Source organism: Thermobia domestica, chromosome 7 (genome assembly GCF_964235325.1).
Source record: "Thermobia domestica chromosome 7, izTheDome1.hap1.1, whole genome shotgun sequence".
NCBI lineage: Eukaryota > Metazoa > Arthropoda > Insecta > Zygentoma > Lepismatidae > Thermobia > Thermobia domestica.
In genome coordinates this window covers 148,277,249-148,295,527 of record NC_137460.1, presented here as the reverse complement: position 1 = coordinate 148,295,527, position 18,279 = coordinate 148,277,249, and positions in this window count along the sequence as shown.

The following is an 18,279-nucleotide window of genomic DNA, read 5'->3' as shown; positions in this document are numbered from 1 at the left end:
ACCGGAAATTTAAATTGTCACATTCGGCATTTTATGTATAAATAAAAGGAATTTTCAATATAATAAATATGACCTTCTTTTTGTTCTTGAAACATGTGTTCCCTTATTTTTAATTAAAAATCTATGTACTGAATTCCACATCTCCAACTTAAGCGAACCTTTACATTCGACAGTCTCTGAAGAAAGGAAGAGAAGTTTGAATATTATAGAAATGTCTCCGTTAGAAGCGGCATTTTTGAAAGCGCTAAAAATACGTATTCTCTTATTATAAAGAAGAGTTTATATGCTGAGTTTCATCTCTCTAATTTCATGAATGTGTGAGATACTGAATTCTTTTTTTAAAAAAAGAAAAAAAACTTTAAAAACCTCTTTATTTCCCTTGGAATACATGCTCCAAAAATCCTTTCTTATCTCTTGCCTCCGTAATAAAAGGGATAGGCCGTAGGCCGGGAGTGCACAAATAAAGGCCTCTGTGCGATCATGACATAAATAAGAAACCTCGAGTGCACAAAATATGATGCAATGATACTCCATTGTGTAAAACAGTTTTTGGCAATAGTGATTTTTTTTTCCAAAATTACCATCCTCCACCCTCGAAACAAATATTGCATTATCACTGAACACAAGATTAGTTAATTTATTTCGCGCTGGAGAAGAAAACAAAATTTGGAGATAGGTCAATATATTACGTGTCACGTCTTTATACTTTCATATTGTCAGCATATTCTTTTAAAAAAAAGTAAACTGCTGTTCTCTATTAGCATATGGTATCATTTTCAAAGTAAACAGCAAGAATAATTGTGCATAAATGAATTCAAGAATCCTACTTTAAATTGTCTAAAACTGGTACACAAACAAACTTAAATCTTCCCCTTCACGAAAGGTACACATTTAGCGGCATTTATACTGTGGTGCTAGCCAGTGATGTTCACTTTTTTTTCTTTTTTATAGGTGCTAACTAAAAATGGGTAAATGTCAATTAAAGACATATCGTGGATATAAAATTTACTATATAATAATATTACGTATATGTTATACTTCTTGCTATTTATCTTTTCATACAAAACATCTTCCCGTATTTTTCACAAATCAAAATGTGGCAATTAATCGTGTTATAATAAACGTCTATTATATTTCTTGATATTTGCCTCTCTATGTAACAGGAACAATCTCTTATATAGCCCTAACTTGTAAAACAAATCTAAACATGACAACGCAATATCGAATATTGTGTGCTCGCGATACCATAAGCACTTTATTTCATATTTTTGTGCGCTAGTGGAGTACACCCGAGGAATATTCTGTCAAAAATTTCACGTTTATTTTTACCTAAAGAAGCATGATCTAGGCGATGATGAGCGAATCACTTCCATTCTTTTATATAATAGTACTATATAGATTATGGAATTAGTGTTACCCAACATAATGTCGAGAGAGAATTTTCGAGATGACACCGAACTCTTCCAAAAACTCATTTTTAAAGACAACACTTTCAAGCCTCCTTTTCAAGACGAAACAGCCTTAAATCTCTTCTCTTGGCTAATACTATTCTTAATCGTTGTTATACTCTACGCATTTTGTTTCAAACAATGGAACATTTAATACAATCTCCTTCAATACAGCTCATTTGAATTATACTGTACATAACCTGAGAAATTAATGTTATTTATTTAAGAATTCGTACATACTGTGTATCGTCTGTAATTAATTATTTTCTTTTTCTTAAGTCTTTTAAGCAATAAAAGAAATCCAGTTTGTACCTTGAATTGCTCAGATACAATGTTTTGCCTTCGTAATATGGAAAATATGATATCTAACTTGTGGCAACCCTGCATATATTTTATCATATATGAAAATCTCAACCCTCGTTCTGGCCATTAGCCAATATTTTCGCGCCTGTGATGGATTTCCAGTTCATGATCAATAGCCAGATAAGATACTTGAGGAAATGTCCCACATTTTAATGGTTGGGCAAAACATACTTGAGCATCTGACCTGATACCTCCCAAGGGAACTACTTTGAAGGGGATAACATTATTGTTTGAAAAACATAAAAACTTTAGTTAGTACAAAATCACACAGAGAAAAATCCGTTCTCCGGACAGAAGTATATTGTACAAATATACGGTATCCTCTTGCTTACTATAGAAATCAGTACGGAACATACGTTATCTGTATGATACATAGGCACTGCCCTTAGATGTTACATCATGCCGTTGCAGGATGTCTGACATTTAACAGTTTTCCGTTCATCACATGCATATACTTATGTTACCTTCGTCAGATATATGTTATATACGTCCATTTGTATGTGAGGTCCTGACCGCCTACATTGTTTCATACGGAAAATACGTATAGATGGAATACTTATACAGAAAGTATTATAAAACATGCGTTTTCAGTTATATGTCTGCTTACGTTAAGTCCAAAAACTACAGGAATTACTCATGTAACCTATCTTTTCAAGTACGCCACCTGCATTTTTTCTCAGTGGTCTCATTGCTTTTCTAACACACCTCGTAGATGCACCGAAAACTCTTTGAGACGTGAGAAGTGGCAACGCCGCTGCGAGCTGTTAGAGCCCTTCTCTTACTGGCTCTTCTATAATTACTGCTTGTAGGTAATTTATTACGGGCTAGAAATCTGACTATGCAGTTTATTACGTCATTCAAAGAGCTAACGATCATCACATTAGTAATCGTTACACACACACACACACACACCTGGATACTTTCTTAATTGCAGTTTTTATGCTAGTTTTAGGACACTGAATCCAATGGAACTATATTTAAACATACGCACGGGCATGAGGTTCCTAGAAAAAGTAATCTGGAATGTGGGATACAAATAAATATAAATATCCCAACTTTGAGGTAACTTTTCTCGTGACCTTATGGAGGAATAAGTTTTAAAATTGTTTCATTGTATTCAACATCTTAAAATTAGTATAAAAAGCGCAATTAATTAGGAATCGAATTAATCCAAGTGTGTTAACTTTTTGCTAGTAACACAATCATTTATTCTTTCAGTACTGTTTCAAAGTCAATCTTTAGTTCCTTTAATACTGTACTATTTTCTAAGTATTAAATAACGTGCTTTTCAAAATTTCCGTATTCTTTGTTATTATTAAATTACTTCCAACGTACTACTACTACTATTGTTACTACTAGTAGTATTATTACTACTCCTTCTACTCAGCTTGCACAAAGCGGACTTTGTGGTGGACAAACACCGTGTGCGTGGCTTTGCAGATGGTTCTTCCGTTTCCTTCCACTTCACCCATTCCACTATTGCCTTCATTTCTCATCATCACCGTCTCCTTTAGTCTAGCCGGCATAAGCGAGGGACGTAAAACTGAAAGACTTCATTTCATTTACAACAACTACTACTACTAGTACTACTACTACTAATAATAATAATCATAGAGAAGAAGATCAGTGTAGACTTTTGAGAATATATTAATTTTAGTGATATTAAGAAGTGTGATATCCTACTCAACTGCTTTGTCATTATCTCGTGGGTTTTCTCGGGGTTCTCCCGTTTCCTCCCACTTACTTCATTCCACCATTTCACTCATCTCTCATCATCACCGTCTCCTTTAGCCTAACCGGCATAACCGTGGGACGTAAAACTTAAAGATTTCATTTCATTTTGCTTTGTCATTATGTTTACAAACTAGTTTTGAAAAGGAACAAGTTTTTATTTATTTATTTATTTATTTATTTATTTACGGGATGAAATACTTTTGTTGAACGCACAGGATGTTTACACCTTCATCTGTGGAATCTAGTTTCCAATATGATCTTATTCGTAGCTTTAATACAAGAACTTAACCAGAAACAAATCTAGGAATGGTGATTTAAGATTTTCAACTTTAAAAATACTCTTTAGAATTACTGAAATACTCTACTTTTGCTTCCTTTAAAAAGTAGATTTAGAGGAGTTGAGGCGGGAAAAATATGAAAACCATATTCTTACTCCGGCGAGGAAATTCCAATTTCAGAATCGCTTGAGGGATATGAGAAAATATTCAGAGAAATGGTATAGCCTAGTACCTGCGGCAGAACATATTAACTCTTCCAGATGCGTTTTCATCCTCTTGTCAGTGAATTTAGGTAAATGTCTCTGTTGGCTGAATTTTTAACATATTTTAAATCACTATTATCTGTTCTTAAATGTAGTAATAAGGTTATGGATTACATTTTTACTGTCGAGTGACGATACAAAAAAGTATGCTGATGCAAAAAAAAAAAAAAAAAAAAAAACTAATTCGATATATATATATTACATTTCGTGGCTCCTACATGCCAAATAAAAAATATATATGGGCCGCATCACTTAATTTACTCGCACCAATTTCTAAAATTAAATTATGGTATGGAGCCGTTATTACTGAAAAATTTATTAGTGAAATTCGAACATAATTATAAGTCGTATTCAGAAATCTTCGTCCGAAGGAAACTTACTCTTCAAAAGTCTATCCATCTCTTGTAGATTTTTCATGACAAATAATTATGTTATATATTGGTGTTATTCATGAAATATTTGTTTATGAAATACAGGGTTTTGCATAAATGTATCACTATAGTTTGGAAACAGACTCCTCACATAAAAAAAAAAAGTTAATTTGGACTTGTGCTCAGAAGTGCATAGTTTTGGAGTTATAGGGTGCCGAAAACGCGAAATAAGTGACCTTTAAAAGTTCATAGCTCCACTACTATGGAAACTATCGTAGTCGGGTCAAGACTTCACAGAGGAACTGATATGTGAAATATCCAAATATCTATGTTCAAGAATGCTCCAGTACTTGCACACCAATTTTTAGAAAGGTAGGTGGAGAGTGATCAAGTTCTCCCGAACAGCCCCTTTAAAAATGATAGTGCAAGTACCAGGGCTTCTGGAAGATAGATATTTGGATAATTCAAATACCAGTTCCTCAGTAATGCCTTGACCCGACTACGATAGGTCCCATAGTAGTGGAGTTATGAACTTTTAATGTTCACTTATTTCACGTTTTCGGCACTCTATAACTCCGAAACTATGCACTTCTGTGCAGTAGTCCATATGAACTTTTTTCTCCTTTTGATTTGAGGAATCTGTTCTCAAAATATAGTGATACATTTATGTAACACCCTGTATAAAGCAAATCTCATGAACCATATTCGGGAAACTTGTTTACAAAATTACTCCTAAAAGTAAACTATCCCTTGTGGATAATATTTTCAAGACAAGTGATTTAAGTAACATTATAAGGTTATTAATGAAATATTTATTCATTAAATACTTAAAAAATGCCTAAGTCATTTTCTTGAGAAATTCAACAGGAAAGAAACTCAACCCCAAAGAGTGGACTACTTTCTGTGAACTTTTCTAGGACAAGTGAATTATGTCATATTGTCAAATTATATTAATGTAACGTTTATTTATTAAATATGAAGAAAATCACAGTCATTTTTGAGAAAATGTTTGCAAATGAAAACGTTTGAAAATGCTATGATGTGCTTATTGCGTGAAAAAAAATACGAAAACTCATATAAGAGTTGTTCAAAAATTTTGTGGCCCCTGAAACAAAAATGCATAATAAGATCCAATATATTTCAATCAAAAATTTTCTTGTACACTTCATATCTGGAGAACTACAAATAGTGTAGCCAAACGCAAACAATCACTTAACTCAGTATGATGTGCTTATTCCTTAAAAATAGGAAAACTTGATTTAGAAGCCGTTCAAAAATTTTGTGGCCCCTGATAGAAAAATGCATCAAAAGATTCAACATATTTCAATCAAAAATTTTTTTGTATGTCTTATATCTGAAGTACATATAGTGTAGCCAAACTCAAAACATAATTTAACTCAATATGATGTGCTTATTCCGTAAAAATATACGAAAACTCGATTTAGGGGCCGTTCAAAAATTTTGTGGACCCAGATCCGAAACCCCAACACATTTCAATCAAAAATTTTCTTGTAGGTCTGGAGAACTACATATAGTGTAGCAAAGCCCAAACTATCACTTAACTCAGTATGATGTGCTTATTCAGTAAAAGATACGAAAACTCGATTTAGGTGCCATTCAAAAAATTTGTAGCCTCTGATCCCAAAACTAATAATTGACCAAGATCGCAATCTTTTGATGCATGTTTTGATAATTCCTAAAATTCTTGTTTACAATTATTTTTGTAATTTTGCTAGTTGTTAAGGAAATTTACATTTTAAAAATAAAAACAACACATGACAAAAATAATTAGAATATACTGTGAAAGTTTCATCAAATATATTTGAAGAAAAATACTTAGGAGTTTATTCATAATTGTAGCTAATTAGTGTTCCTTATAGGTTTACTCGTAAAGTCCATTATTGCTAACGTGAGAGAGACAACAGGCGCCCAGTTTCCAGATGTTGTACCTTTATTTTTACATGCATCTTTAACTGTTACATGACTGAACTTTAACTTTGTATATGTAACCGGTTTTAAAAATTCAGAGTCATTTGTAATCTGCTTTTGTATTTTTTAAAAAGATATTTAGAACATTCCTAGCATTTATAACAAGTAAGTTTCGTTTCACAATGTGAAACTACGGTAAATTTCCAAACCATGGGAATTCAATACTCAAATTTTAAGTAGTACATGAATAGCTACTGGTTGAAATATGTTAATAAGATGAAAAGTAGAACCTGTTCTTGGACGCTGAATTAATATCAAAAAGCCATAACTCGTTATGTCTTACTGTTTTTGTTTTATGGCGATAAATGTTGAAATCGGAAATGGTTAAAATTTGAATAATTTCCGGGTTCAATAGAGGGCTAAGGGAGGACATAGACCTATTCTTGGGAAACTCAATCGATTGCAAAAAAATCTCATCTCGATATCTCTTACAGCTTTTTGTTCTTCGGAAATCAGTATGGAAACTGGATATAGTAGTAAATTTGAACTACTTTAAGTTTTAGTAGAGTGGTGCAGATTGTGATGGTATGTTCCCTTGACACCCTGAATCGATTGCACAAAACCGTTTGTCGATGTATATTTCCATTTCTTGTTCTATAGCGATAAGTGTCGAAACTGGAAATGGTTGGTTTGAACTACTTCCGATTTGAACAGAGGGTAATTGAAGAAGATGGAATCCTTTTTGGGATAATGAATCGACTGCAGAAAACTACATGTCGATATCTCTTACCGTTCTTTCTCTGTGGAAATCAGTATTAAAACCGGAAGTAATATTAAATTTGAACCACTTTTGGTTTTGATAGTGTGTTAGGGATTGTCATGGTATGTTACCGCGACACGTTGAATTATTTTTTAAAAAAAACCTTCGCACTATCTGTCGTAGTTTTCGTTTTATGGCGATAAGCTTAGATATCGAAAGTTACTAATTTATACCCCTCCCGGTTTAAAAACAAAATCAGTATTGGAACTGGAAATAGCTAACTTGAACCACTTCCCATTTGAATAGAGGTTTAGTGTGGAAGATGGAACCTATTTTTGGGACAATGAATCAATTGCAGACAACTACACTCGATATCTTTTACCGTTCTTCCTTTGTGGAAATCTGTATTGGAACCGGAAGTATTGTTAAAGTTTAACCAGTTCCGGTTTTGATAGATTGTTCGGGATAGTCATGGTAAGTTGCCTTGAGATGGCGAATCGTTTGCCAAACGCTTCTTGTTATCTGTTACCGTTTGCCTTAAGATTCTGAATCGATTGCAGAATACTGCTTGTCCCTATATATTACGATTTTTTCTATGGGGATAAATATTGATACCGGAAATGGTTAATTTGAACGACTTTTGGTTTGAATATACGGTTAGTGGAGGAGATGGAACCTATTCTTGAGAAGGTGAATTGATTGCAGAAAGGTGCATCTCGATATCTGCTCCGTTTTTTCTCTATGAAAATCAATATTGAAACTGGAAGTAATAATAAATTTGAATCCACAACGGGGTTAAAGGAAGCGATGGAATATATGTATATCTGAATCGATTGCATAAAACCTCAGCTGGATAACTCTTGCCAGTTTTGTTCTGATACCTGTCGACAGACAGACAGACAGACTGTAAGACTTTCGACACTTATGCATAGCATTGTTTGGATATATAATAAATAACTGTTCGTAATAAAAATAAAAGCATATTTTCAATTTTCATGCGTTGTTGTTCTGAGGCATGTGAGAAGAGCATGTTTCATCACGTAGTGCTTTCTATTGTTAAGTGGTCAAGTGGACAGCTTGTTGATTCGAAACTCGTCTACAAAAGCTGTGACTTTTTAAATTCTTCATTCTTTAAATGTTAAGATTCTTTTTCTCCTTGCGCAACTACCTGATGATCCAGAAAGGTTTTCTCCTTAATTCGACAGCTGAGGGTGTGATGCTCATAGGTTCGACTGATGTGAGAAACTTTTATTCTTTTGCTTCGGAAAATCACAATTTTTCTTATAATATAGATGCTGTTCGATTATTTGTTTTCCAGTTCTTACCTTGCATATGTGAATGTATCATTCTCTGTCCCATATTTAAATTTCTCTCTCTCTCTCTCTCTCTCTCTCTCTGTCTTTAAATGCCATCCGACAAGAACTTTGATTAGACACAAACGTTTAGTAACTGTAAACTGTAACATTTCTTCTTGCGTTTGTACTCCAGGCAATCCAGGTTAATGTCTTTTTGAGAACAAAACTGCGTTGTTCGGAGACAGCTTTTCAGACACGAAAAAATCATTTTACATTTAGTTTACGTGTAACTCTGATAAACACTTGTAATACTCGATTAAAAAAAAAAAAAAAAAAAAAAAAAAAAAAACGCTTCGGGCAAATTTCTCTCTGAATGAAAGGAGTATATTACGTTATAGCAGCAATGAGTTGACTAAGACTATTTTAGATAAAGCAAGAGGAGCGTAAGGAATTGAAAACTAGAAGTCACTAAACATTCGAGGACGTAAGTTGGGTTACTTATGCATGTGCGAAACAATGTATTGTAGCAATTTCAATGGCAAAGTTAAGTTTCCATAGCGCGGTTTGTATTTGTAGTGTAACTTAATGTACAGTAGGTAAGCAATGTGCAACTGAAAAGTTATTTTATGCTGAATGCAATAAATGAAGTATTAATTTATACTAGTCGAACACGCTCTTACCATTACTGTTCCATAAGTTGATTACTTCATTTCTTTGAAAATATTACAATATCATATCATCATTCTACAGTAAATGATCAAGTCTTCAGTTTGAGCAATATGGAATAATCACTATAGTAATACTGAATCAATCCGTTGTAAGACTTCTTATGGAGTTGAAAAAAGTCCTCCAAATGTCCCAAAACCGAAAAAAAAAGACGAGATTCTGGCCGCTCACAATAATAAACGTTATTGTCTATTAGTTGTTCTAAAACCTTTGACCCCTGTCAGGCACGTAGCCGGGATTTCGTGAAGGGGGGGGGGTCCGTGACATGAAGTACTGTGGTCATCGTAACAGGGGCTCGATCATTCTAAACTATTTTACTGGAACATATATTGGTTAGTTCAGCCTGGATTTCGCAACGGGGAGGGGGGAGGGGCGTGACATGAAATTCTGAATACCCAGGAGCTCGATCTATCTAAACTACTTTACTATCAACATATATTGGTTTGTTAGGACAATAAAATGAGGATATGTTGGTATGTATTTTAATAACAAACTATGAGAAATCTGGAGTAAAATAATAATAATAATAATAATAATAATAATAATAATAATAATAATAATAATAATAATAATAAACATACTGAAAAATATTTTACAATATTTACATCCTTACTCTGTTCATTCCAATATAACAATTTTCCTTTCATTATGACCCCAACTATTATAAAAAGTACATATTCACTATTATAAAAATGCATATTCAATAATGTATTGTAAAATATTTTACAATATCTGCGTTCCTTTCTCTGTTGAATCAAATGTTAACAGAACTTTCTTTCCATATAAATTTTTGTTTTTATTATTCCGTCAACTACTGTCTGTTCCAAATGACAGGTTAAAGAAGCAGTAGAAAATTATTTTTGAATTAACATGTTTGATACTGCAAGGATGCGATGACGAAAATTTATGATAAACAATGTCCACGTTGTTACACAACGGTACTATACTTTCGGAAGCTTGAAATCTCCCTTGAAATTCCCCTGCCTAGTAGCAGAAATTCTGAGAATTCCGTAACTCTTCTAGAAATTCTGAGAATTCCGTAACTTTTCTAGAAATTTCAAATTCTCTGACTCTTCCAGGTTATCTCGCTCATTTCGCCACCATGTATTCCAAGTAATACAAATCTCCTCATAAGAAAGATTAACCAAAAGCTTCCTGATTTTTTAATTTTTTTTTAACGCGATCCTTCTTTTTCTCATTTCATTTTTTTATCCTTCCTTATTTTTTTCATTTCTGGTCTCGAAGGGGGGGGTCCGGACCCCCGGACCCCCCCCCCCCTTGGCTACGTGCCCGCCCCTGTGCACAATCGGTTAAAATCATGCTCAAGAGGCCTAATCATTGCGAAATTAAAATACCGTTAATTTTAGAGTAAGTATGTAATATCTTCAAATAGATAAAAGATAATAGAAATATGGAATAAGAGCGCGTTATACAATATTATTTTGTATCAAGTACCGTTATCACGAGTCACCTAGTAGCTTTCCGTTTGCAGTCATTTATAAACGCGAAAATAAATGCCGCGATTTTCTAAATGGCTGGAAATCATCTAAAGTAGATAAGTGAGTCGTGATGACGGTATCTCATGTAAAAACAATATTGTCAAAGCGAACTCTTGTTCCACTTTTCAATTATCTTTTATCTATTTGAAGATATCACATAATTGCTGTAAAATTAGCCGTTATTTTAATTTCGCCGTGATGGGGCCTCTTAATAATCTAATTCTTTACATTTAGCATATTTATTTGATTATTTTTTATTTAGCTCGGCCAGCAACCCCTAAACTTTATACCATATTATGTAATTATACACAACAATCACGCACGTATCGGCATCTATTAGCGTACTATTTAGTAATAGGAATTAGCATGTTGCACTGACAGTGAGATGTTTGCCGTATTTCAGGATTGCGTGACGTCATCACGACTGACGGAAAACACTTCGAAAAGATTGACTAACATAAATAAGAGTTTGTTTGTCTGTGTGCGGCCTGGGGAGCAGGCGGGTGGACAGAGAGTTACCAGATTTGGGTCCTGGGTACCTTGGTCTAGGCCCCAGACCAACACGAAGCGATTTTTTTTTCAAATTTCAAACCAGGGAGTCTCAGGGGGGAGAGAGCGTTTACCGGAACATGTAAAAGTAGTAGAAAATGACCGATATTAGTGTCAATTCCATAGTTTTCGCGGTCGCTGAGATGAATGGTGATCCTCCCACAGGCGTTGACTTCTAAATACAACCCCCCATGCGAAGAATGTTTATTTCAGCTAGTATTAAATATCTAAGTATTTCTGGCAAATACAATAACATTTAATACCGTATTATGTAAATATTACGTTTTCCTTTTTTTCTACGATTTCATTTCTAACATAAATTTTACTCTATATCGTTATGTCATGACGTAAAGATATACGCACCATTGGCGTACTCAAAAGATAGACCGCGGTTTGTTTTGAAATTAGTGATGTAGCAGATTGTGTTAATAAACTTGCTTCCCTGTATTCTGGCCGCACTTTTGCTGCATTAGATGAAAGTAACTCAGCGAACCAGTACATGTGGGGAAACGAGAGATGAAGCTAAAATAAACTGAACTGAGGATTCTAACGTCCACAAACTTCCTTTCGTGCCGACAAAAGTAAACTACAGAATTTAAAACTTCTTTCACCAGCAGTAAATTTAAACAAACTCATAATCACTTTCGTTGAACAGGACATAGCATATAGTTTCCACCTAAAGCGCCTTGTAATTCAATTCCTCAGATGTCGGTTCGTTCAGGAGTCTCTGTTCCGGTTCACTTAACAGTTCGTTCGTAAGAATCCCTTCCTTCTAAAGCCTAGAGTATTAAGCTTTTGTCCTTCTGTTCTCCAATGAGTTGATTTTCTCTTCTCCTTCATCTAGCAAAACAAACCAGCTCATTTCCTTGTGTCAACAAACTCTAAAATCCGAAAGGATTGTTTAACAAACGAGGGTTTTTATATCCCTTTGCTATTAACTTCCAACAGCAAACACCTTCCAGACGTTTCAATTTGATATTTAATTGTTTCGGATTGGAAGTTTGCACCTGGTGCCCACGTTGCTAAACTTCTTTAGTTCCTATTGTTACTGCCCATTGCTCTAGAGGAGTTCCCATTATCTTCAAAGTGACAATTATTTAGAATCAATGTTATGTTGGTAGAAAAGTGTTTTATTTCTTAAATAAAAAAAATATTATTATACTGTATTACACAAAAAAGTATTACTATACTGTATTACACCCCATACACACACATGTTAAAAGGCAGGCGCGGCTACTGTCTTAAGTTGTAAGGTTGTGCAACCGGCAATTCTTTAACATAAAAGAAATGTTTTTGAAGTGTTAGAGTAAAAATTGAGTAAAATTAAAAATGTGCTCTTCAGCGTAATCCAATCATGATGCACTTCCAAAAAATCATATAAAAACCTGGAAGAGAGGGAGCTGTTTACGTTTATACTTATATGGGTGCTGTAACTATTCGTACATCTGGTAACATTAGTAATACAGAATCCACCACATAGTCCCGCAAAAAAATATACATATGTGTAGAGAATTTTATTTATGGTATGTGTTTTAGGGACATACTAGATTGTTTTTTCTTGGGTAGACATTCCAGTTTTGGGACGTTTTTCCAGTAGACGCCATTTTTTCAAAATAGCGGACACAAAAATTAAAATTTTAAAAATTGGCTTAGAATGATCATCTTAGTGTCAAAACATGTTTCCGAGGCTGGAGAACACGAAGAAAATATTATTTTGGCAGTCAGAGAAATAGCTTTTAAAATATTTGCAATTTTCCAAAATGGCGGAACCCAAAACTAGAAAAATTAAAAATTTACTTACTACACTGATCGTAGTCTCTTATAATATATTCTGTTCCTCGGTGGACTGAGGCAGAACTTGTCAGATAACTCTCAATTTTCGTAAGAAATATGCATCAACTGGTTCATTTTCGCCCTATTGAACCTGAAAAATTTTAAACTCAGGCTAATAGGCAAGTAATTTTGGTCTACTCAAGTCGACTAATTTAGCTTTTAATTGTTCATTCAACATGCAAGGCAGTGCATGACAGCCAAGTTCCGCGAAGAAAATGAAAACTGGCCTGCATTGCCATAAGCATATTATACACGAACAAGAGTTTTGGGTAAAATCGCCGATTTCGAGGCTTTGTAAAAACGATTCTATTAAGGGTAGAAACATGAAATTTAGAATGTAAGGAGATATCCCACAGATATACTCATATGCCAAATCTCACATTCCTACCTTCAACCATATTCGAGTACTGGACCCCCAAAGTATGCAGTTTTCAGGCTCACTGACTCACTGACTCACTCATCAAATTGATTAGGTACTTTCCAATGAGATAGAAACGTGAAACGTTGCATAAAGGTACCTTATAACAACTTGAGTATGGAAATAGTCCGAAATCTGAGGAATGTGCTATGGGAAATTTTTTATGGGCAAAAAACTGTCCCTAGCCGGGAAAAAAACCGTTTCACTCACTCACTCATCAAATTAATTAACGGGTTACAACTAAAAATCTGCACAAAATGCGAGGTAAGATAAAAGCAACAAGACGACAAATGGTAACTATGTTCTAACGTTTATTTACAGTATATACATAGACAGAAAAGAAAATGCTAATGACACATTGCAAATGGTCCGTGATCAGCTACAGTCCGCAAACGTGTTGGAATAGACGCACAGGCTGTTTGGACGCCAGTTGGGTCAATTTCTTTTAAACATTTGCGTATTCTTCTTTGAAGCTGCTGAACAGTTTTTGCCTTCCAATTATGTTTGTACACCTTATCACTCCATTGTCCAAAAAAACCTTCGATTGGGCGGCACTGGGGCAAGTTAGTTGGATTTTTGGTTTTGGGCACAAAAGGATGTTTTGGGACATGAGGTACTCCTGAGCCTTTCTCGTATAATGAGAGCTGGCTTTGTCAGTCCAGAAAATAAAATTATTGTCAGAATGATATTTTCGTATAAAGGGAACTAAGATCTTTTGAAGACATTGCTTCACGTATACATCTTGATTGATTGCTAACCCACTAGGCTTGAAATAAGGCTGCGACACACCTTTGTCCGATACAACTAAATAAAGCATCACTTTGCCTTCAAATTTCTGCTTGCCTTTATATTTTATATTAGAAGGAGTGTGTTGCTTGTCTGAGGAATAATAAATGTCATTTCCGAGCATTTGGGATTTAGAAAGGCTAAAGTAACTTTCATCATCCAAAACAAACGATTTTCCTTCGTAATTTCTGACCATCCAACGACAATTGGATTTTGCAGTTTTTATTTGCGTGTCTGTGTAAGATGGAGCTTTTTCCTTTATGCATGCTTTGATTCCCATTGATTTTAATGTTTTAGATATGTATTGTTGTGAACACTTAAATGTTTTTGCTGCGTTGATCTGACTAATGTTGTCTTTCTTGTCAAACATCATTTTTAGTCTTTGTTTATTTTTATTCGTCATAATTGCTGCCTTTCGACCACTTCCTGCTTTTCTTTATATTGTTTCGGATTTAAGTATCGCATAAATTGTTCTTTTTGGCACACCTTCAGCAGCAAAGTGTATCACACAATATGATTTCCCCAATTCGTGATATTTTTCGTGGAAATTTACAATGCCTGCACGGAGGACTTCTTCCTTTGACGCCATTTTCTACCAGTTATTTCGCACCAAAAAGAAAGCAAACATATTGTGAAGTAGACAAAGAGTGTACTATCAACATACCAAAGAATAGAGATGACTGTGTCAATAGGTTTTATTTTATGATTCCGCACATTTTGTGCAGATTTTTAGTTGTAACCCGTTAGGTACTTCCGAATGAGACAGAGACGTGAAACTCTGCAGAAACATACCTTTTAATGATTTGAGTATGGAAAAAGTCCGAAATTTAAGGAATGTACAATGGGAAAGTTTTTATAGGCAAAAAACTGTCCTTAATCAAGCAAGAAATCGTTTCACTCACTCATCAAATTAATTAGGTACTTCACAATGAGATAGAAACGTGAAACTTTGCATAAAGGTACCCTATAACAACCTGCGTATGGAAACAGTCCGAATCTGAGAAATGTACTATGGGAAATTTTTTATGGGCAAAAAAATGTCCTTAGCCAGGAAAAAAATCGTTTCACTCACTCACTCATCAAATTGATTGGGTACTTCCCAATGGGATAGAGACATGAAACTCTGCAGAAAGATACCTTATAATGACTTGAGTATGGAAAATGTCCGAAGTTTGAGGAATGTCCTATGGGAAAGTTTTTATAGGCAAAAACTGTCCTTAGCCAAGCAAGAAATCGATTCACTCACTCACTCAACAAAGTGATTAGGTACTTCCCAATGAGATATAAACGTGAAACTTTGCATAAAGGCACCCTATAACGACCGGAGTGTGGAAAAAGTCCGAAATCTGAGGAATGTACTTTGGGAATTTTTTATGGGCAAAAAAACTTTCCTTAGCCAGGAAATAAATTGTTTCACTCACTTACTCATCAAACTGATTATGTACTTCCCAATGAGATAGAAACGTGAAACTTTGCACAAAGGTACCCTACAATAACTTGAGTATGAAAAAATTCCGAAATCTGAGGAATGTGCTATGGGCAATGTGCTAAAAGTCTGTATATTGGTACCTTATAATGACTTGAGAATGGAAAAGGTCTGAAATTTAAGCAATGTACTAAAGGAAATTTTTTATGGGTGAAAACTGTTCTTAGCCAAGCAGAAATCAGTTCACTCACTAACTGACTCATTCATATCATTAATTAGGTACTCCCAATGAGATAGAACGATGAATCTCTGCATAAAGGTATCTTATAATGACCTGAGTATGGAAAAAGTCCGAAATGTGACGACTGGGCTATGGGAAATTTTTTATAGACGAAAAATTGTCCGTGGTCATTAGGTACTTCCCAATGAGAGGAAGATGTGAATGTCTACACGAAGGTAGCTTATAATGGTTTGAATATGAAAAATATCCGAAATTTAAGGAATATGCTATGGAATTTTCTATGGGCGAAAAACTGTCCTTACTCAAACAGGGATCGGTTCATTTACTCACTCATCATTGATTAGGTGCTTCCAAATGAGATAGAGAATTGAAAATCTGCTTAATTGTACCTACCTTATGTAATGACCTGTGTAAGTAAAGGTTCCAAATTTAAGGAATGTACTATGGGAATTTTATGGGCGAAAAGCTGTCTATAGCCATTAGGTACTTCTTAATGAGATAAAGATGCGAAACTCTCCATAAAGGTACCCTATAACGGTTTGAAAATGAAATTTGAGAAATTTGCTATGGAATTTTTTTTTCATTAGCAAAAGAACTGTCCTTAAAATCAGAAATCAGGAACGATTACGTTATTGAACACATCATGTGCACAGTGATAATGTTGTCAATCGTCTGAGTGGTCGAGTTGGTGTCCCCTAGATGGTATATTGGCTACCACGTGCGCCTTTGGTGTATGGGGTCCTGGGTTCGATTCCCAGTGGAAGAGCCTTTGGAATCTTAACCCTCCTCGATGTTTCTGTGTTCGTGTTCTTGTCGTTCTAGGTTAATAGAAAAATGAGCTAAGGTCACTGAGAAAAATCCGTTATCCGGACAGGGGTATAGTGTACAAATAAACGGGATCCTTATGTTTACTACGGAAATCAATACTTAACATACGTTATCCATATGCTACATACATATTGCCCTCTTTCCAGCTTAGATGTTACACAATGTCGTTGCAGAATGTCTGGCATCCAACAGTCTTCTGTATATTACGTACGTCAGCTATAAGTTACATACGGCCATCTGTATGTGAGATCCTGACTGCCTACATACAGTCTTTCCGTTCGTGTGGAAAGTACGTTTATTCGGAACACTTATAGATACGGAAAGTACGTAAATATACTTTTTCAGTTATACGTTTAGTGTACGTTAAGTCCAAAAACTACAGGATTTACACTTGTAACCAACGTTTTTACGTACGCGACATACAGTTTTTCTCAGTGTGCGAGTAAAATAAGTGAAAACTAGTAACAAGTATTCAGTGAACTTTTAAAAACGTGGGCTAAGACACGTACATACTACCGTAAATTTCGTGGTTTTAAACCCAGACAAGGAAAGCCAATATTTTGTATTTTTTCGGTGAATATTTTTTCTTTATTGCAGTCATTGGTATTAAATAGATATTGAAATTAATTTGATAAGTAAGATAATGTAGATGTGAGAATGTTTAAAATTAATGAAGTTTTCGAAGAAATGAGAAATCAAATTGTTCGAATTTATGTGAGACTAGCAACAAAATGTAACCGATTTCGTAAATATATTGGTACCACGAGTTATATTATAATTACCACAGTCGTTATGCTAAAATGTTCTTGATACTTCGTGTCTCTATCTGTGAACAGTGTGAGAATCTCTTACGTATCAGCCTTTTCATCAACAGTGAATTTCGTTCCTTTGCTCTTCATATTTCTTGAATTTGCTCTCTGGGGGTTAGCCCCCACACCCTCGCTTTGCTCGGCTTACTTCCTCACACCTCTTAAGCTTACAATTCCCGAATTTCAAGTTTCTTTTCCTATTTCAACTATCTAAAAAATAAGATTTTGTATTCCAGGAAAACGCCTATTTAAATTGCATGGGAATTTTTTCATCTCCCCTTTAGACTCCCTAAAAATTAAAATATTCACTTTTGGCAATTTTTCTGTCGGTTAGTTCCGAAAAACTACAATCATGTCAAATTTAATCATTGTAACCCTACAGGAAGTGCCGTATAATTTTGGGGTGTAAAAGGTGTTCCATATAAATACGTACGATGGGAAAGATTTTTTAGTTCCCCATAAAACCACTCTAAAGTTGGAATTGTTTATTTTTACTGATTTACTTAGGTAATACTAATGAAAACGTACATGCCGAATTTCAATTTTTTATTCCAATTCCAAGTTCCTAAAACATCAGATTATATGTCAAAAAAAAAAAAAAAAGACCAATTTAAATAACATGGGAAAATTCTTCATCCACCTTCATCATTTCAACTTTCCACGTCAACCAGAAGCACCCCTTTAATTTATGTCAGTTCATGTAGTTTTATATACAGTTAGGAT